At 37.1% G+C, this 20,899-nt stretch overlaps 1 protein-coding gene across 4 annotated transcripts in view; it reads right to left on the bottom strand.

Annotated features, from left to right (window-relative positions):
• LOC143039866 (uncharacterized) overlaps positions 1-20,899 on the bottom strand; it is a 131,328-nt gene that overhangs the window by 95,140 nt on the left and 15,289 nt on the right. The gene's annotated exons all lie outside the window — the stretch shown is intronic.

Genomic DNA, 20,899 nt, shown 5'->3' with positions numbered 1-20,899 from the left:
GGTGACCCGCTGTTTTCTGTTACTAATCTAAGCTCTAATCCATTCTAACACTTTTCCTCCTATGCCATGGGCTTTGGTTTTATTTAGTAGTCTCTGGTGTGGCACCTTGTCGAACGCTTTGCTAAAGTCAAGGTAAATAACATTGTAATTATCATTGTTATCTGATGCCTTATATACTTTAGTATAAAAGGATAGAAGATTAATCACACATGACTAACCCTTGGAGACCCATGCTGTGAATCACAAATTGAATTATGTCTTTCGATGTGTTCTCTGAGTCTATTTACTATTACTGATTCAAGCATTTTTCCTATAACTGATGTCAAACTGATTGGCCTGTAGTTGCATATAGACAATCTATCTCCCTTCTTAAAAACAGGAACAACGTTTGCTTGCCTCCAAGCAGTAGGCACAAAACCAGTGTCTACTGATTTATTAAATATTTCAGTTAACTGGTCGCAGATTTCAAATTTACACTCCTTTAGCATTCTCGGAAAAATTTCGTCTGGACCCAGGGATTTTGTAGCTTTAAGTCTTTCAATCTGCTTGACTACTACTTTACTAATGCTGATACTAGATAGACTACTTTCTTCATCCCTTCTGAAAATCGGATCACAGTCAGGTACTTTATCTAACCTCATTAGCAAACACCGATAAAAAATAATTGTTAAACTCCTCACTCATTTTTCCTCCAATTCTATCATGACATTTCCAACATTTTTAATTGGTCCTATTCTTTATTTATTGTTCTATAGAGATGAAAGAAACCCTTTGGGTTGGATTTTGCTTGACTAGCAACCTTAATTTCATAATTATGTTTCGCTGTACATGTACTCTTTTTAACCAGTTTTGCCATTTTGTTATATCTTGATCTAAGGTGTGATTCCCCATTTTTTATTTTTATGTAAAGTCCTCTTTTCATTCCAATCTCATGTTTCAATCTGTCCATCATCCATTTGGGAGTATTACTATTTTTCCGTATTGACTTCAGGAGATAAATGTATTTTGTGCATTAATAATTAAATCACTTAGATTGCTATACATTTCATCCAAATCGCTGACCTGTCTGTTGAGCCACCCTCCCCAAATGACCTGATCCAAGGTATGCATATTACCCTCCGTGACCCGACCTCTGGTCATGACCTGACCCCCGGTCACGCACCAAGACTTGACAATGTCCGAAATGTCCGCATGACATTTCATATTCAATTTCAAATAGGCTTTATATTGTCAAAGTTTGCTCTCCTGAAGTCTGGTACTTGGATGTTATTCGTACTTTTTAATTCTTCCCAAATAATATTAAATCTTATTTCTTGATGATCGCTAGAGCCTAAACTATCTCCCACTTTTACAATTCTCATTAGATGCTCATTACTCTATTAGTTAAAACTAAGTCCAGAGTATTTACTCCCCTCGTAGGATCGGTAATCACTTATTTAAGGAAATTATCTTGCACCACATCTAGGAATTTCTTTGTTTCCTGATCTATTAAAGTTTCCCAGTCAATCTTTCTATAATAAAAATCACCCATGATCACAACGTTTTTGTACTGGGACACTGTGAATTTAATGAATCAGGGATCAGTCTGCTCAATGCTGAGGTTAGGAGGTCTGTACAAGATGCCAATAATAACTTTCTTATTCTTGCCTATAATCTCTACCCAAATGGATTCTGTACAGTCCTCTTCCTTAATCGAATTGTTGATAATACAGTTTATTGTATTTTTAATTAAAAGTGCTACACCTCCCCCACTCCTTCCAACCCTATCCTTGTGAAAAAACTTATATCCTTCTATTTCGATTTCTGGAAGGAAATGTTTATCAGCCATGTTGATCCAGGACTCAGTAATAGCTATAATAATGAAATTCTCTATGCATGCTTTACCTCGCAACAAATCAATTTTGTTAATTATGCTTCTGCAAGTTTATCTTCCCTCCACCTGCTTTGGTGATTCTTTTCACAGTCCCTCTCTAAGTTGTTTCTATTGCCTAAACTATATTCCGATACTCCCACGTAATCTATCCGAAAAAACCCTGTAGGATGCCTACTTCTCACTCAAGGGATTCAGCAAGGAGCCAAAATCCTCTGGGCGACAAGTGCATCCCGTCCCTTGTATATAGATGCTTCCTACCGTAAAGGCGGTCCCAGTTGTCAAAAAATGCCCATCCATTGGCCTTGCAATGTTTTGCCAGCCTGCAATTCATTGCAATAGCCAATAACTCAAAACTATTAAATACCAGGGCCTGACGATTGGCACCCAAAAATTTTAAAGGAATTATAAAATGAGAATGTTGTTCAATTAGAAATTATTTTTAAGAGATCCATCATATCCGGAGATGTCCCAAGAGAATGGAAGCTAGCTAATGTTACTCCCATATTCAAAAAAAGGTGACAAAAAGAAACTAAATAACTACAGGCCTATGAGCTTGACTTCAATTGTAGGAAAAATTAGGGAAACTATCATCTGAGATGCTATTGAACATCATTTAGAAAGCAACTGTTTGATCAATGATAGCCAGCATGGATTCAGACAGAAACGTTCTTGCGTGACTAATTTACTTGGATTCTACAACACAGTCATCTCGAATTATGACCCCACCCCCCACCCCGGGGCCCAGTACTTTGATGTAGTGGGGCTTGCGTGTAGCAAGGACGGGCTGAGCTGTGCCAGCCAGGTGCAACCATACTGGAGAGGTCAGCCCTAAGCTACCAGACAAAATCTGAGCCAACAGATTTTTGTTGACGACCCTAGCTTGTCTTTGACCATGGACTGGAATGCTCATAGGATTTGCCGCCCTCACCCTATGACAGTTGTTTTAGGATGAGGTTTTTGGGGGTAGTGAATAGATAGGGGGTCCCCCACCCTTTTCCTTTGTGAATTCTCCTATCCCTATCCTTCATATTTGCTACCCTGCTCTCATTTTCTCACCATCTTTCTCTAATACTTGTAAAGGAAAGTTCTGGTATCTTGATGCCTCCCAAGCTACATGTCTGAACCCAGTCAAGTGAGAGATGTATACTGCGAGGTCACTACTCCTTGTGAGGGTCGAAAGCTCACAGACTGGGGAATACATGTTTACGAGGTAGGTACTAGGCTGCCGCCTTCCTTTCTTTCTATCCAGTGCACATACAGAGTGACTACGCCAGCCACATCCTAAATGGGACAAAACTAAAAACGACAAATCTCCGGGTTGACAAAGTCTCTAACAACTCTGAGGCCCTGCATGTGTAAATATCAGGCAACTGCAGTATCTTCTATGTATTGATCTCTCTTAATATATGGTGTGGCCCTATAAATATACACGATCATGGTAGCTGTTCAAACTGTATATTCTAAACCTCCACCACTACCTGATCCTCCTCCTAAACCTCCCGATCCCTCTCCTAATATTGCTGATTCTAATGTTGACGATGTTGGCTCGGCAAAAGTAAAACTCCCAGTTGTTGACTCCGGCTTGAAAAAGGATTTCGGTAATGATACTGAGACTTCATTGACAGATAATTCTGTTGTCCAGAAACTTACAATTGGAATGGATTCTGGAGTGACAAAATCATCTTTAGATACTCAGAAGCCTATAAATAGCTCAAGTATTGCTCCTAATTGTCATAGAGTCTTACATTTAAAATATGTCTCTCTTGATAAGAGTTATGTTGACTTACATGAAGAGTTCTGTAAATTTGGACCAATTAAAGAGATCAGGGTTAAACTGACTGACAACTTTAAGGCTTGGCTAGTCTGGATCTCATTTCTTTCTAATCAGGATGCAGCTGCTGCCTGCTTGGATTATAATAATTCCAAAGGAAATTAATCTTTGGCCCAACTTGTTGCTAGAGCACCACCTAACCTGGATATCTTTTATCCAGAAAACCTGGTAGAGGAAAGGAAGGAAAGTGAGCAGAGGCCTCCCAATCCAGCTAAGTGGCTTAATATCACTTATGCAAAGGAACATGCTAACTTGTTCTAGTTTAGAAGATTCTTGAAGAGTCACCTTGGCTCTGGTAATTTGACTAACTCACAGGTATCACGATTTGGAAGAAATTCCTTCTTAATTCATGTAAAGTCTTATGAGCAAGCTGCCATGGTGCTTAACTTGAGTCAGAAATCAGACATTAAGGAAGTTAAACCCCACTATACCTTTAGTTATGCCAAAGGGGTAATTTTTAATAGAGATCTCTATGACTTTGAGGAAGATGAAATTTTAGAAATGTGCCCAACTAATGTTTGGAGGGTTTTTAAAATCCCTCGTTCTTCTATGATTATCCTAACTTTTTCTGGTGAAGATCTGCCTCATTATGTAGAGATAGAAAAAGAGATTGTTCATGTGAAGCAGTTTAAGCCCCATCCCCTTCAGTGCTTTAACTGCTATGGTTTTGGCCATCCTTCCCGCCGATGTGCAAGAGACAAACTGTGTTTGATATGTGCTCAGCCTGAGCATGGGGATTGTTCCCGCCCAAATGTTTGTATAAATTGTAAAGGAGAGCATAATGCCAGGGATAAGAACTACATAATTTATAAGAAGGAACAGGATGGACTACTAAAAGCCCATGCAGAATACATCAGTGTTGGTCATGCTAAAAGACTACTAATTCCAAAAGATACAGTGATGTTATTAAAACAAATAGTAAAGTGGATCAGCCAACTGTAGAACCCAATAGAAAGAAAATGCCAATATGAATTCTTCTGTTAACACTGAACCCAAGCCTTAGTGTAAAAGTGTTACTCTCAAATCTAATCGTTTTCTTCTCAACTTGGAATTTCTAGTACTTCTCAATCCTCCTCTGCGGAGGATTCCTCACCCCCTGTTGAGGGAGTGTCTCCTGCCCCATCTGGAGGAGCACCTAAGGTTTCTATTGTTGAAACCTCATGGGCTTCTTCCAATGAAGCCTCCTCTCAGGCAATCTCTCTTCCAGACTTGGGGGACTCCCCAGTAGAGGGACTGCTGACTGGTGTGCCTCACTCAGTTGAGGTGCACAGAAGCAATGAGGATCAACCAACTGTAGAATCTAATAGAAAAACAAATGCTAATACGAATTCTTCTGTTAATGCTGAACCCAAGCCTCAGCGTGAAAGAGTCACTATTAGACCTAATCGTTCTTCTCTACAACTTGGAAATTCTAGTACTCAATCCTCCTCTGCAGAAGTTCTCTCATCCCCTGTTGAGGGAATGTCTCTTGCCCCATCTGGAGGGGTACCTAAGGTCTCCATTGATGAAACCTCGCAGGATTCCTTCAATAAAGCCTCCTCTCAGACAACCTCTCTCCCAAACTTGGGGGGGCTCCCCAATAAAGGGATCACTGACTGGTGTGCTTCACTCAGTTGAGGTGCACAGAAGCAAAGCTATGGAGTCTGAAGCTGTGTGCAGTAAAAGACTCCACAGTCCACCCTCATCTCCAACTTCTTCCCCATATCGTGATATGCAATCTAAGAAAGGAACTAGTAATTCAGACTCTACATCAACATCTGTCGGACCATTGTCAGAGAGGAGGATGCCACCCTCGAAAACAAAAAAATTAGATAAGAACCCATCTTGTAAACCCTCTCTCTCCCAACCTTCTCTTCCCAGACCAGGAGAACCAAAAAAGAAAAAGAAAACTGTATAATGTCTATAATTCAGTGGAATATTCAAGGTTTTAATTCTCATCGAGAGCAGGTTCGGATTCTCTTTAAAGAACATGATGTGTCTGCTATTTGTCTCCAAGAGACTATGCTTGGCGATTTATCCCCTAATGTTGGACTTAATTATAATTTTTATAGATCTCCTATGATTGGGTCATGCTCATGGAGGTACTGGTATCATTGTTAACAAGTCTGTAAACCACAGAAGTAATCACCAACATTCAGTGTTGCAGGCTTGTGCAGTACAAATTTTTACCACTAAATGGATCACTTTATGTTCTTTGTATTTGGAGCCTGAATTGAAAGATCGACTTCTAGACATATTTAACCACTCCGGTCAATTTGAGTTAAATGACCTACAATCTTTGGTCGACCAGCTTCCTCAGCCTTTTATTTTAATGCCAAGCATCCTCTATGGGAGGAATCAAGGTGTGACCCCTGGGGTAATATAATTGAAGAATTTATTGATAATAACGATGTCATTTTGATGAATGATGGTTCCAAAACTAGGTTTGATGTCTTTCACAACTCAAGTTCTGCTATAGACCTAACTATTTGTTCATCATCCTTAAGATTAGATTACAGTTGGTCAATAGATGAAGATCTACATGGTAGCGACCACTGGCCTATCCATATCAAATATTTAAGGAACATTCCCTCCTCTTGCTTACCTAAATGGAAGACAGGAGAGGCTGATTGGGAATTATTTAGGAGATCCACAGAGATTGATTATAAGACTAGTGATTTTTCTAGTAACTCTGATGCATATGATTATCTGGTAGGCATCATACTTTCTGGTGCTTTTTCATCCATTCCTAGGACAGCTGGTAAACCTCGATGCCCAGTAGTCCCCTGGTGGAATGATGAATGTGCTTTAAGCAGAAAGATTACAAGAACTTGCTATAAGAGATATTTGAGATATCCTTGTTTAGCCAATAGGATAATGTACAGAAGAGCTCAAGCAAAGCAGAAGAAAATCTTTAAGAAAGCAAGGAGGGAAACCTTCATTAAATTTATTAGCAAGTTGAAAAATGACTCTTCCCCCTACCTTAGTTAAGGAATAGGATTCGAAAATTACAGGGAAAGTTTACTCTATCTCCTTTGCCCATTCTCAAGATTAATGACTCTTTTATATCAGATACAAGAGAAGTAGCAGAGGCTTTTGGAAGACACTATGCTGATATTTCAAGCCCACTTCATTATTCACCCGACTTCAGAAGAATTAGAGACAAAACCACAATTGTTCATCCTACCAATATGAACTCGGAGGCATTTAATCTTCTTTTCACCTTGGATGAAATGGATCATGCTTTATCTTTATCCTCCCCAACCTCTCCTGGAGAGGATGACATTCTTTATTCCATGGTTGCTCATTTATCCATATTCTTGAAGAAATTCCTTTTAAATGTGCTCAACAAATTTTGGTCTTCTGGGTGTTCTCCTAAATCTTGGAAGACCAAATATGATAGCAATTTGAAAGGCAGGAAATGACTCAAATCTCCCACAAAGTTACAGACCTATTGCTCTCACCAGCTGCATTTGTAAGATCTATGAAAGAATGGTTAATATGCGTTTAGTTTGGTTTTTGGAATCTAAAAATCTTCTATCTAACCGACAGTTTGGATTTAGAAGAAATAAGTGCACTCTGGATCCCTTACTTTTTATCACTCATGAGATTCAGAATGCCTTTGCAATTCAGAATCCGAGCATTGCTGTGTTTTTTGACTTGAAAAATGCCTACGATACCTGGCTGGGAGGCATTCTGAAGTAACTTGTAGAGTGGGGTATCGGGGGTAATATGTTCAACTGTTTAAAGGATTTCTTGTCTGACCGTTATATAAAAGTCAGAGTGGGCACTTCTTTCTCTTCTGCATATCTTCAAGAACAAGGGATTCCCCAAGGAACTGTTCTAAGTCCTACACTCTTCAGCATAGCCATTAATAGTTTGTTAGGACAAGTTCCTGTTGGAGTTCATGGATTGGCTTATGCTGATGACTTCACTATTGTGTGCAGCAGATCGACAACTTTAGAAACAGGCCAAAAGATCCAAGAGGTTATTAACTTAGTAACAGCATGGGCTAATTGCAGGGGCTTCAGATTCTCTGCTGAAAAAACAAAAGCCATTAGGTTCTCTTAACTGAGACACAAGGAAGAGATACCAATATTATTCTTAGAGGGTGTTATACTACCATATGAAGATCATGTAAAATACTTGGGTCTGTTTTTGGACAAAAGGTTAACATTCACTCATCACATAAATGAGGTCATATGCAATGTTAAACAGCAAATTGATATACTAAAGGTAGTGTCTCGCTTCAACTGGGGAGCAGGTCGTATAACTCTAATAAGGCTTTACCAAGCATTGTGCCTTAGCAAAATCAATTATGGATGTAAAATTTATGGATCGGCATGTAAAACTTTATTAAAGAAGTTTGATGTAGTCCACAATATGGCTTTGCGGATTTGTTCGTTAGCTTATAGAGCATCTCCAGTGGATAGCTTGTATGTGGACACAGGAATTCCTCCCCTTTATATTCGGAGGGAGGAATTAAGCCTTAGATATATATCTCATGTGTTAACATCAAAACAAAATCCAAACTTCAAATATGTAAAGCAGATGGTAGACAGAGCTCCAAGAAAAGGTACTCTGCCGAAACCTTTAGAAGTGAGATGTGAAGCTGGGGCTGAGGAGGTAGGACTTATTCCTGTTACAATTGCTGAGGTTACGCCTCCCACTAATTTGTCCTTTTAAAAACAAGAAAAATAGAACTGCTGTAGAGCTAAGGAGTGAATTTTTAGAACACTTATCAGTACATGCTGATTCAGTTTTTATTTATACTGATGGATCAAAATCCCAAGATGGTGTTGGTTGTGCTGTTGTATCTGATAGCACAGTTTTAAAGAGTAAGTTGCCTTATTTTAGCTCTGTCTAATAAGAACGTTGTTATTTTTATAGACTCTATGAGCATTCTATCCTAAGTAAATTATTACCTCTTCACTATTTAGTCTAAGAAATACAGGACTGGTTGATTCTTATTAACAACCGGAAGAAAATAAAAGTAAACTTTTGCTGGGTGCCATCCCATGTGGGTATCACTGGAAATGAGCAGGCTTATGTTGTAGTCAAATCTGCTACTAGGCTAAGCCAAATAACAGACAAAAATTCCACATACAGACTTCAAACAAGTAATTCATTGTTATGCAATGGAGAAGTGGCAGGAACAATGGACAAGGCTGGACGGTAGTTACAAGTTAAAAAAGATTCACCCCTTGGTGAGCCCTTGGAAGTCTCATTCTCATCAGGAGATCAAGTATTGTTTAAAGAAGGATAAGAATTGGTCATTCCTACATTACCCATAGATTTTTTATGGCAAGTGGAGCAGAAAGGCTGACCCCCCCCAATTCCCCACTTGCTAAGTTGTTTTTACAATTAAACTCATTTTAATTCAGTGCCCTGCATATTCTAATAAGCGCAGGGCAAACTTTTTAAAAAATGTATCTCTTAAAGAATTTTTAGGGGAGGAGGCTCGTGTCTTCTCCTTTATGCATGGGGGGGGACGGAGGGGGGGTCGCCAATTTAATGAAGCGGCCTTGCTGTGGATGTGCTGTGTCTTGCGACACTGCTTCTGACCCAGGGCAGTGAACAAGGTGCAGGGATGACCCGTCATCCAGGAGGTGCTAAGATGAGAGGGAGGGTGGAGGGGTGTGGAGTGTATTCAGGGGGGGAATGATTTTATGCCTTTTTCTTTTTGGCTACCTCCCTTGTAAGGGGGAAAAAGCCTTGGTATATGTATGTAAAAGATGTCAATTTATTTTATGAAATTTAAAATTGTGTATATGATTGCTTGTATGTGTATCTTGTTTTGATACATTTTTGTGAGTGCTTATTGTTTTTACAATTTTACTTGAATTTTTTATTTATTTGTAAATGATAGATATGCACTGAATGGCCTACTGGCTCCGGTGCTTGGCCTTCAAGCCAAAAATTTCATAAATCAATCAATCAAATCAGTCAACTTATGACAAAAGAAACAATATAGATTTAATATATCTAGACTTTGCAAGAGCTTTTGATACCATCCCCCACGAAAGACTACAGTACTTACTAAATTAGCTTTGCTCGTCATAAGTGGTAGCCTATTAAGTTGGACTAGTAATTGGTTGAATGATCAAAAACAGAGAGTTGTTTTAAATGGAGAAACATCTAGATGGAAAAATGTTACAAGTGGAGTTCCTTAGGGTTCCATTCTTGAGCCACTTCTATTCATAGTATACATAAATGATATGACCATGGACTAAAATCTATTGTCTCCAAATTTGCTTATGATACACAACTGTGCGGAATGGGAAATGATCACTTAAACCAATTAGATATTCAAGAAGATTTAGATAAACTACAGCAATGGTCTGAGAAGTGCCTAATGAAATTTAACACAAGTAAATGCAAGGTTATACACATAGGTGAAAATAACAGTAAATACGATTACAAGTTATTTGGAAATTCGTTAACAAAAGTGGATAGTGAAAAAGAGTCTAGGACTGATTGCGAGATCTTTTGACTTCAAAAGCCCATCTCTCATTAACAAGCTATACAAATCGTTAGTTCGTCCACATTTGGAATATGCTGTTTCTGTATGGTCACCGAATCTCATTAAAGACATTGACAGATTGGAAAAAGTACAACGGCAAGCCACAAAACTGATTCCAAGTTTCAAATATAAATGATACAAAAATCGACTAAATCACATGAATCCATTTTCCCTAGAAAAAAAAAAAAAAATGTGGACCCAGAGGTGACTTGATGCAGGTCTTTAAGATTCTAAAAGGAATTGACATCAAAAGTGACAAAATTTTCACACTTAGAATCCGACAAGAAATAATGGTCTCAAACTGTCAAGAAATAGATTTAATTTGGAAGTGGGAAGAAACAACTTTGCCAACCATATAGTTAATGAATGGAATAAACTTCCCACTGAGGCAGTGGAATGTAGTTCAATTCGAAGCTTTAAGATTCGTTTAGATAAACACCTAAGCAAGATGCTGTAATGACTGCCATTTATTTTATTTGTTTATTTCTTTGTTATTATTTGTGCGTTTGTCTATTATTATTTGTTTTTCATTTGTTATTATTTATCTGTCAATTTATTATTTACTATTTACCTGTTTGTTTATTATTTAACTATGCCTATACATTTATTTACTTTATTTATTATCTATATTATTATGGTTTTTATTTATTTATCATTATATATATATATTTTTTTTTTTCTTTTTGCATCCAACCTAGTTATGGACCAAAAGCTCTCCTGTCGGCATGTATACACACATACGAAAATCGACTAAAACATATGAATCTGTTTTCCCTAAAAAAGTGTAGACTCAAAGGTGACTTGATACAGGTCTTTAAAATGCTAAAGGGAATTGACATCAAAAGTGACAAAATTTTCACATTGAATGAGAATCAGGCAAGAAACAATGGTCTCAAACTGTCCGGAAATAGATTCAAATTGGAAGAACGTAGAAACAACTTTGCCAACCATGAAGTTAATGAACGGAATAAACTTCCTGCACAGGTAGTGCAATGTAGTTCAGTTCGAAGCTTTAAAAATCATTTAGATAAACACCTAAGCAAGATGCTGTAATGATTATAATTTATTTTATATTATTTGTTTTTGTTATGTTATCATTTGTCTGTTTTAATTTTCATTTATTATTAGTTATATGTCATTTCATTATTATTTACTATTTACCTGTTTGTTTATTATCTAACTATACCTATGCATTTATTTATGTATTTCATTTGTTATTTACATTATTATAGTTTTATTTATTAATTTAATAAGATTTTTTCGCATCCGACCTAGATATGGACCAAAATGTCTCCTGTTGGCATGCTCCGCCTTTGTAATCCTTTGTATTGTAATATATATACATATATATATATATATATATATTTATATATATATATACATATATAATATATAATACATATATAATATATAATACATATTTATATATATATACATATATATATATACATATATATTTATATATATATATATATACATATATATACATATATATACATCACTTAGACAAAATGCAGGGGCACATTTGTAAATAATAATCATAAAGAACCCACAGTCAGAATAAAACAAAATTTAGAAGAAATTTTAACTTCCATATTTCGGCTAATAGCTACAGCCCTCTTTCTTCTAAGTTTCTTTTATTCTGACTGTGGGTTCTTCATGCTTAATATATATACACATATATATATTTATATATATATATATATATATATATATATATATATATATATATATATATATATATATATTACACTTAAAACCCACTTTCGGAAGAGACAAATGTAGAGAGTTCCGTATAATTCGACCACTGTCTGTGATTCTTTTCTGCTTAAGAGGATCACAGCGATCAAAATATATAAAATTCTACTTTCGTATCTTCTTTTTTGAAAGTGAGTTTTAACCACTTCCATACGGTGACGCCTACGTAGGCGTCATGAGGAGCAAGTGGGTACGCGATGATGCCGACGTCGGCATCTTGATTATATTTATTGTAGTCGTACCTACATAACCTTCATTCTCTTTAAACTGGCTTCATCATATTTTCTATTGTTATCAATATTCACGAGTGAAAGAGAACGAATGATTGAGCACTGACTTTATTTATTATAATACGATTATTATGACGCAACATCACATGTTGGGCAGCTAATGCTGCCAGACGTGTGATGTGCCCTGGAGTGAAGAGGTTAAGTCTAATTTTACTAATGTGCTATGACATTACTTTGTTGTGATATACATATATATATATATATATATATTGTGTGTGTGTGTGTGTGTGTGTGTGTGTTTACTTGTATCTTATGGGAAGGGGAACTACGCTTGTGGTGTCCCACCTTTCTATCTCGCAGTGTCTAGTTTGCTCTTGAATTTGTGTATGGTTTTTGCACACACTATTGTTTCATCCAGTGTGCCTGTGTGTGTGATTCACCATGGTCTTGGATCACGTGTTGGACTTGTGATTGACAGTTATTAACCTCCCGGATGAGAGGTCAGGGCTCGTATGACTGATCTATGGGTAATACTGTGACCATACATGCACACACACCCTCAATTCCACGCCCAAGAGAGTTGGAGTAACAACCTGCAGCGCAGTGATACTAAAACTATTTCAGCCCTGGGCGGGATTCGAACCCGGACTGCCAAAGTGGCATGCGAGAACTTTAACCATCACACCACGAGGTTGTTTGTGTATGTGTGTATTTACCTAGTTGTATTTTACGGGAAGAGAGCTTTGCTCGTAGTGACCTGCTTTTGTATGTTTCCCCATCCAGTTTGTTCTTTAAGTCATGTATAGCTTTAGCACTGTTTCCTCATTCAGTTTGTTCCAGATATCATCACTGTGTGGGAAGCTGTTCTTTTTCAGACCTCTTCTGTAACTGTCCTTCTTAAGTTTGTTCTCGTATCCTCTTGTAGCTCTTCTGTCCCATTTTAGTAGGTCATCCCTATCAAGAATGTCCATCCCTTTCATAATTCCATAAATGATTAGCAAATCACCTCTTTCTCTTTTTTGTTCCAGGGTTGGTAGATTTTGTTTATCCAATATTTGTTCGTATGTCAAATTGGAGAGTGTTGGCGCCATCTTTGTTGTTGCTCTTTGAATTCTTACTAGTTTCTATATTTTTTGGAACTAGGTGACCATAGTGTCGCAGCGTATTCCAAATTTTGGCCTTATCAGTGTAACTAGTATTTTCTTAACCATTTCTTCATCCATATAATCAAAGGCTACTTTCATTGATCTTAATAAGTTGAAAGTTCCTATGACTAATTTATTGACGTGTTTGTCTGGTGTCATGCCATTTCAGATAGTTACTCCTAGGTCCCTTTCTGAGTTTACTTTATTTCCTTTGTACCAATTTTATATTGACATGATATTCTATTTTTGCTTTTTCCAAATTCCATTATGCTACATTTCTTTATCTTGAAGTTCACTTCACACTTCTAACTCCATTTCCAGACACTGTGTGTATTTACCTAGTTGTATTTTACGGGACGGGAGCTATGCTTGTTGTGACCCGTTTTCGTATCTCTCCACATCCAATTTATTCTTGAACTCGTGTATAGTTCGTGTGTGTGTGCATGTATTTACCCAGTTGTATTTACCAAGCTGTATTACACGGGAAGGGAGCTATGCTCGTAGTGTCCCGTCTTTGTATCTTTCAGCATCAATTTTTTTCTTAAAACCTTAAATAGTATTTGCACACACTGTTTCTTTATCTAAGTTATTCCATATATCCAGCACTCTATGTGGAAAGCTATTCTTTTTCTGATCTCTTCTATAGTTATCCTTTTTGAGTTCCTTTTCATGACCTCTTGTTTTTCCATTGTCATTTTCTAGTAAATCATTCCTGTCAAGGATTTCCATTCCTTTCATAATTCTAAATATAGTCAGTAGATCACCTCTTTCTCTTCTCTGCTCTAGTGTTGGTAGTTCCAATTTCAATAATCTTTATCTGTATGTTAAATTGGAAAGAGCTGGTGCCAACTTTGATGTTGCTCTCTATATTCTTTATTCTTTCTAGTTTCCTTATATTCTTTTTAGTACTGGGTGTCCATTGTGTCACTGCATATTCCAGCTTTGGTCTAATCAATGTAACTAATATTTTTTTAATAATTTCTTCATCCAAGTAATCAAATGCCACTTTCATTGACCTTAGTAGGTTGTAGGTTTCACCAACTATCTTGTTTATATGTTTATCCGGTGTCATGTCTTTGCTAATTAATACTCCAAGGTCCCTTTCCGAGTGCACTTTTTTTTTCTTCTTCACAGATTTTGTAAGTTTTTGAAATTCTGTTTTTGCTTTTTCCAAACTCCATTATGCTACACTTCTTGATATTAAAGTTCACTTCCCACTTTTGAGTCCATTTCCAGATTTTGTCCAGGTCTGATTGTAATGAATCACAGTCCTCTTCTGTTCTTCCTTTAATATTTTTGCGTCATCTGTGAAGCAATTCATATAACATTCAACTCCTTCATCCATGTCATTTATGTATATGGTAAACATGACCCTTGTGGAACACCACTTATCATTTCTTCCCCATTTCGAGTATTTGTCTCTAATTACTACTCTCATTTTTCTCCCAGTCAGGAAGTCTTCCATCCATTCTAATAATTTACCTGCAATGCCGCGTGGTACTTTGTCAAATGCCTTTTGTAGGTCTAGATAGGCACAGTCTGCCCATCCATCCCTCTCATCTATTATATCTATTAGTCTCGAGTAGAAGCAGATTAGGTTTGTTGTACATGATCTTCCTTGTCTAAATCCAAATTGGCTTGGGTTAAGTATAGATTTTTCTTCCAGATGTTTAACCCATCTACTTTTGATCACTTTTTCACATATTTTAGCTACTGTGCTTGTTAGGGAGACCAGTCTGTAATTAGTTGGATTTTCCTTTTTTCCTCCTTTATTCATTGGTACTATGTTTGCATTTTTCCAGTCTTGTGGTACCTTACCTTCTTTGTGTGAGCATTTGATTATAGTGTGTATTTTATCTGTTAATTCCTCTACACATTCCTTCAATATCCAATTTGTAATTCCATCCAGATCATGCGGTTTTCTGACATCACGTTCTTTTTATTTGGATGCTGATTTCCTTCTTTGTTAGTTATTTCCTTCATTGGGGGGATTTCTGTCTCTCTATTCCCTCACAGTTAGGTTTGTTCTCAATTGTAAAAACCGATTTGAAGTGGTTGCTCATTACTTCTGCCGTTTCTTGTTCTTCTGTGTATTCATGACTTCCTTGGCACAACTTTTCTATTTCTTGTTTGTTTTTAGTTTACCGCTCACATATCTATAAAATAGTTTCGGTTGTTCCTTGCATTTTTCAATTATTTCCTTTTCATAATTTCTCTTTTCTTCTCTGCGTATTTGATCCTTCATCTCTTTCTTAAATGCCTCATTCCTATTCATATTTTCATTTTTCAGTCTTATATTTTCTCCCTTTATCTTATTCAGTTCCATTTTCAATTAATCTATTTCCCTATTATTTTCTTCATTGGCTTTTCTTAATATGGCTACTTCCTTATATATACTTTTGCATTCACTTTTCAGTTCAATTACTTCATCTGATAATTCATTTATTTCTCTATTTCTTTTAATATTTTTAAACCTGGGTTCTCTATCTGTGTCTAGCCCTCTATATATATATTACTATTTTCTCTATTAAACCCCAAGAAGACACCTCTATCAAACCTTTGGTATGTCTTTGGGGTCTCATTCAGACATTTTTATTTTATTTATTTATTTATTTTAATTACACCAAGTGGGGATTCTATTGTACTTATGTCAAGACGTCGCTTTGCAGTTTCCTTATCACTAAATTCTTTGTTTATTTCATCCATTGTTGTTACTGATCGTGCAAATATAATAATTGAACGAAGATACAAAGACTACATTTTCGGTCACATTAACTACGATACCCTTCATGTATGTAAACAACCAGGCAGCTGTTGGTTGGCGTGTATGTGTGTGATTCACTTTGTTCTTTGGATCACATGTTGGACTCATGATCGACAGCTATTTCCCTCCCAGAAGAGAGCTCAGAGCTCGTATGACCGATCCATGGGTAATGCTATGACCTTACACACACACACACACACACACCCAACTCCCCGCCCACGAGAGTTGGAGTAACGACTCGAAGCGCAGCGATACTGAAATAATTTCAGCCCTGGGCAGGATTCTAACCAGGTACTGCCAGTACCACCATACTGACAGTCTGGGACTCTACCAACTGTGCCACCAAGTCGTGTGTGTGATTTACCATGGTCTTGGATCACATGTTGGACTCGTGATCAATAGCTATTACCCTCCCCAATGAGAGTTCTGAGCTCTTACATGACTGATCTATATGTAATGCTGTGTGTAGCATTTACCTAGTTGTATTTTATGGGACTAGAGCTATGCTCGTTTTGACCCATTTTTGTATCTCGCCACACCCAGTTTGCTTTTGAATTCGTGTATAGTTCTGGCATTGACTGTTTCACTGTTCAATTTGTTCCAGACATCAATCACTCTGTGTGAGAAACTGTTCTTTTTCAGATCTCTTCTGTAGCTGTCTTTCTTTAGTTTCTTTGCGTGTCCTCTTGTTTCTCTTTGGTCCCATTTTAATAGATCATCTCTATCAAGAATTTCCATTCCTTTCATAATTCAGAAAATGGTCAACAAATCGCCTCTCTCCCTTCTCTGCTCTAACATTGTCAGTTGTAATTTCTCCAATCTTTGTTCATATGTCAAATTTGATAGTGTAGGTGCCATCTTAGTCGCTGTTCTTTGGATTCTTTCTAATTTCTTTGTTCTAGGTGCCCACATTGATATAGCATATTCTAGTTTTGGTCTTATCAATGTAACAATTAATTTCTTAACCATCTCTTCATCCATGTAGTCGAATGCCACCATCATTGATCTTAAAAAATTGTAAGTCTCTCCAAATATCTTGTTTACATGTTTGTCAGGTGTCAAGTCACTTGAGATTATTATTCCTAGATCCCTCTCTGAGTTAACTTTCTTTACTTTGTCTCCAATCATATATTTCCCCGAAACTATTTTTGCCTTTTCCGAACTCCATTATGCTACATTTCTTGATGTTGAAATTCATTTCGTATTTCTGACTCCATTTCCATACTTTATGTAGGTCATCTTGTAACGATCTGCAATCTTCTTTTGTTTTCACTCTCTTGAGCAATTTAGCATTGTCAGCAAAGAAATTCATGTAACAATTCACTCCTTTGTCCATATCATTTATGTATATGGCAAACATTAAGGGAGCCAAAACAGATCCCTGAGGGATGCCACTTTTTACTTCTTCCCATTTCGAGTTTTTATCCCTAAGTACCACTCTCATCTTTCTTCCATTTAGAAAGCCCTTCATCCATTCCAACAGCCTGCCTTGAATTCCTATTTTTTCAATTTTGTTTATTAATTGTTTGTGTGATACTTTGTCAAAAGCCTTTTGCAGATCCAGGAAGGTGCAGTCCGCCCAACCATTTCTTTCTTGTATTATTTCAATCAGTCTCGAGTATAAGCATATTAGGTTTGTGGTGCACAATCTTCCACTTCTAAAGCCAAATTGTTTGGGGTTTATTATATTGTTTTCCTCCAAATGTTTGATCCATCTGCTTCTGATGATCTTTTCGCATATTTTAGCTATTGTACTAGTGAAGGACACCGGTCTAAAGTTTGTAGGATCTTCCCTGTTTCCTCCCTTATGTATTTGTCTGTGTGTGTGTGTATGCAATTTCTAAAATCTTTCATTTGAAGATATTCTATCATTGAGGATGCACAAGGGGTGTAATGTCAAATAAGTTTTAACTGCCGCCTGGATAATTTGACCTGCTACAGCCGATCTCGATTTACATATATATTGTCCTTGACTCTAGCTGTCATAAAGGTATCTTATTCAACTGAGGGGAGACCCCTCTCCAGCGAATAAGCAAAGGATACCGTGAAGTGAGGGCCATCAAAAGCCATTGCAGTCCCCGGGGCAGCAAACATTAAAGGCCCCCAGTTCAAATGGCTAAAGATTACATAACACTAAACAGAAATGACACCATTAATTTCATACTGTGAGAACCTAAGACATTGATGATGTGATGACTGTAACCAAAACCATAACCAGAAAAGGCATATTTCATATATATATATATATTATATATATATACAGGTAGTTCTCGTTATATGCGGGGGTTCCGTTCCGCGGACCCCCCGCATATAACGAATTCGCATATATCGAACTATTGAACCTATGGGAAAAAGGGGGATACGTTCTCAACTCGGACCTGCACCAGGTCCAGCACGCTTAGATGACATTGCGCTGATCCTGAAAACATAATAGGAGGGTTATAGAACAGAGTGAGTGAGCAAAGCGAGCATGATATTCTGCAACATTAACACTCTCTGACGTGTAAGTATTAACCTCGGGAAAAGACGCTACCGTAAACATCACTTATTTTGCCAAGCGTATTTTCTTCAGCTGTTTGACAAATCAGTCTGTTTACAATTCACATTTCAGACTGCTTGCTACGCTTAAACTGACTGTTGATGTGCTCTGGATATACACAGGCAGGCTTACTGCTTAGAGTTTATCCAGTGCGGAGAATAAACGATAATTCTTGCAGAGAGTGAAAATTGACGAAATTAATTGGGGCAGTAATAAGTATCAAAAATTAATTTGTTTGTGAAAAAATAATTAATTTGTGTATCAAAAAAAGCTTAATTACCTGCAGAAAGACAATGGTTTGGCCTATGAAACAGGAAGGATACCTAAGACGATGCCGTCTGTACAGCTGCCGATGTTGTTGTGATAACGCCGCAGTGATGCCAGCTCTACCTAGCTGATGCAGCCATTGTTACCACACGGCTTTATGCGCACCAACTTCAAATATATAATAGGTATTTTGAAAAAAAATAATCGGCCGCGACTATTTTTATTTATTTATTTTTTTAGGTCAAATCGCATATCTTCGAATATATCCCCGCACATATCGAAAAGTGGTGCAAATTCTTGAATCGCATATACGCGAATTCGCATATATCAAAGTCGCATATATCGAGAACTACCTGTATATTTATTTATATACATATATTTATTTATATATATATATATATATATATATATATATATATATATATAATATACATAATTATATATATATATAAATATATATAGATATATATATATATATATATATATACACATATATATGTATTTACCTAGTTGTACCTAGTTGTATTTTACGGGAAGGGAGCTATGCTCGTGGTGTCCCGTCTTTATATCTCATTTTATCTAAACTATTTTTAAATTCATGTATTGTTTTTGTACACACCACTTTCTCATCTAACTTGTTCCAAATGTCTATTACTCTGTGAGGAAAGCTATTGTGTGTGTGTGTGTGTGCGTGTATTTACCTAGTTGTATTTTACGGGACGGGGAGCTATGCTCGTGGTGTGTGTGTGTGTGTGGTAAGAATGAAAAATACATGATTGGGGAAGACTTTATTCTTGACTGTTTCGCTTTATGAGGCTTCTTCAGAGGATGATGTATAGAATCTGAATGCTTTGGTATTTATAGGAAGTTGCTGTGTTTCATGGGGGGGATGCGGGGGTGAGAATATGCGTGTTGATTGGTTCGTTGGATAGGTTGGGTCTAGTGCGCGTCAGGCGGTGGGAGCTGCCTGTTTCTGTGTGGTCAATTGTTCCAAGGCATATTTGGTGGCATGTTTTGCAATTTCAATATCTCCTGTTCTGTTGTTCATGCAGTCATTGATTTATATATATATATATAGCTTCTAATGTTTTTCTTTGTGGTCTGCTTAGGTTTTCGTGTAGAATACTTGCTTGGTTCCACTGAGGTAAATGCTGTTTTTCTTCTATGTGATTTATCCAGGCGTTTGTTTTGCAGTGGTGGCAGACATCAGCTCTGTGTTCGTATAGACGTTTGTTTAGTCCCCTGTAGGTTTCACCATAGTAAGCAAGGTTGCACCCCGAGCAGGGGATTTTGTACAGGATACTGTTGGGTCGGGGGATTTTGTCTTTTGTTATTTGTTATGTCGTGTATTTTTCGTCCTTTGTCTGGTATTACTGTGATGCCTATGGGTTTTAATTTCTTGGTTAGTAGGTGAGTTAAGTCTGATGATGGTGCTATGAAGAGGATGTTTTCTTTCTTGGTTTGTGGTTCTGAGATGTTTCTTTGCTTAATTTTTTTAGCCTTGTCAGGAATAGTCTCTTTCCCAATCATGTGATTTCCATTCTTGCCACTCATAAACCTGTCATGATGTCACAATACTCGTCATCAGGTGAAAATGGTCTACACGATATAAAGAGATCTTACAAAATCAAACTAAACAGCCTACGAAACTGAATCACCTTCCTCCAAAACTGTATAGCAGAACAAGTTCTCCCAAGATCTGCTCCTCAACACTTCCGCAATAGGATCTAACCCTTCACCAATGCAGTTCGCCAATACCACTTCTAGACAACTTAGGAACACTTATGTTAAAACCCTTGGAGAGACAAGAAAAACTACATTACACCACACTCCCTACTAAAATTAACAATGAAATAAGGGATGAAGACCATCATCAAAAGACCAAATTAGTCATTGAACTTTCTAAACTTTGAAATAAGAGCGAATGGTACGACGTCGGACGACCAGACTTGATACGCAATGTCTCGTCACATACATTATCCCAAACACA

The sequence above is a fragment of the Oratosquilla oratoria genome, chromosome 27 (assembly GCF_046742065.1).
Source record: "Oratosquilla oratoria isolate Oo_2021 chromosome 27, ASM4674206v1, whole genome shotgun sequence".
NCBI classification, from domain to species: domain Eukaryota; kingdom Metazoa; phylum Arthropoda; class Malacostraca; order Stomatopoda; family Squillidae; genus Oratosquilla; species Oratosquilla oratoria.
The sequence above is the reverse complement of the archived record's forward strand: the minus strand, read 5'-3'. Positions and strand labels throughout refer to the sequence as shown.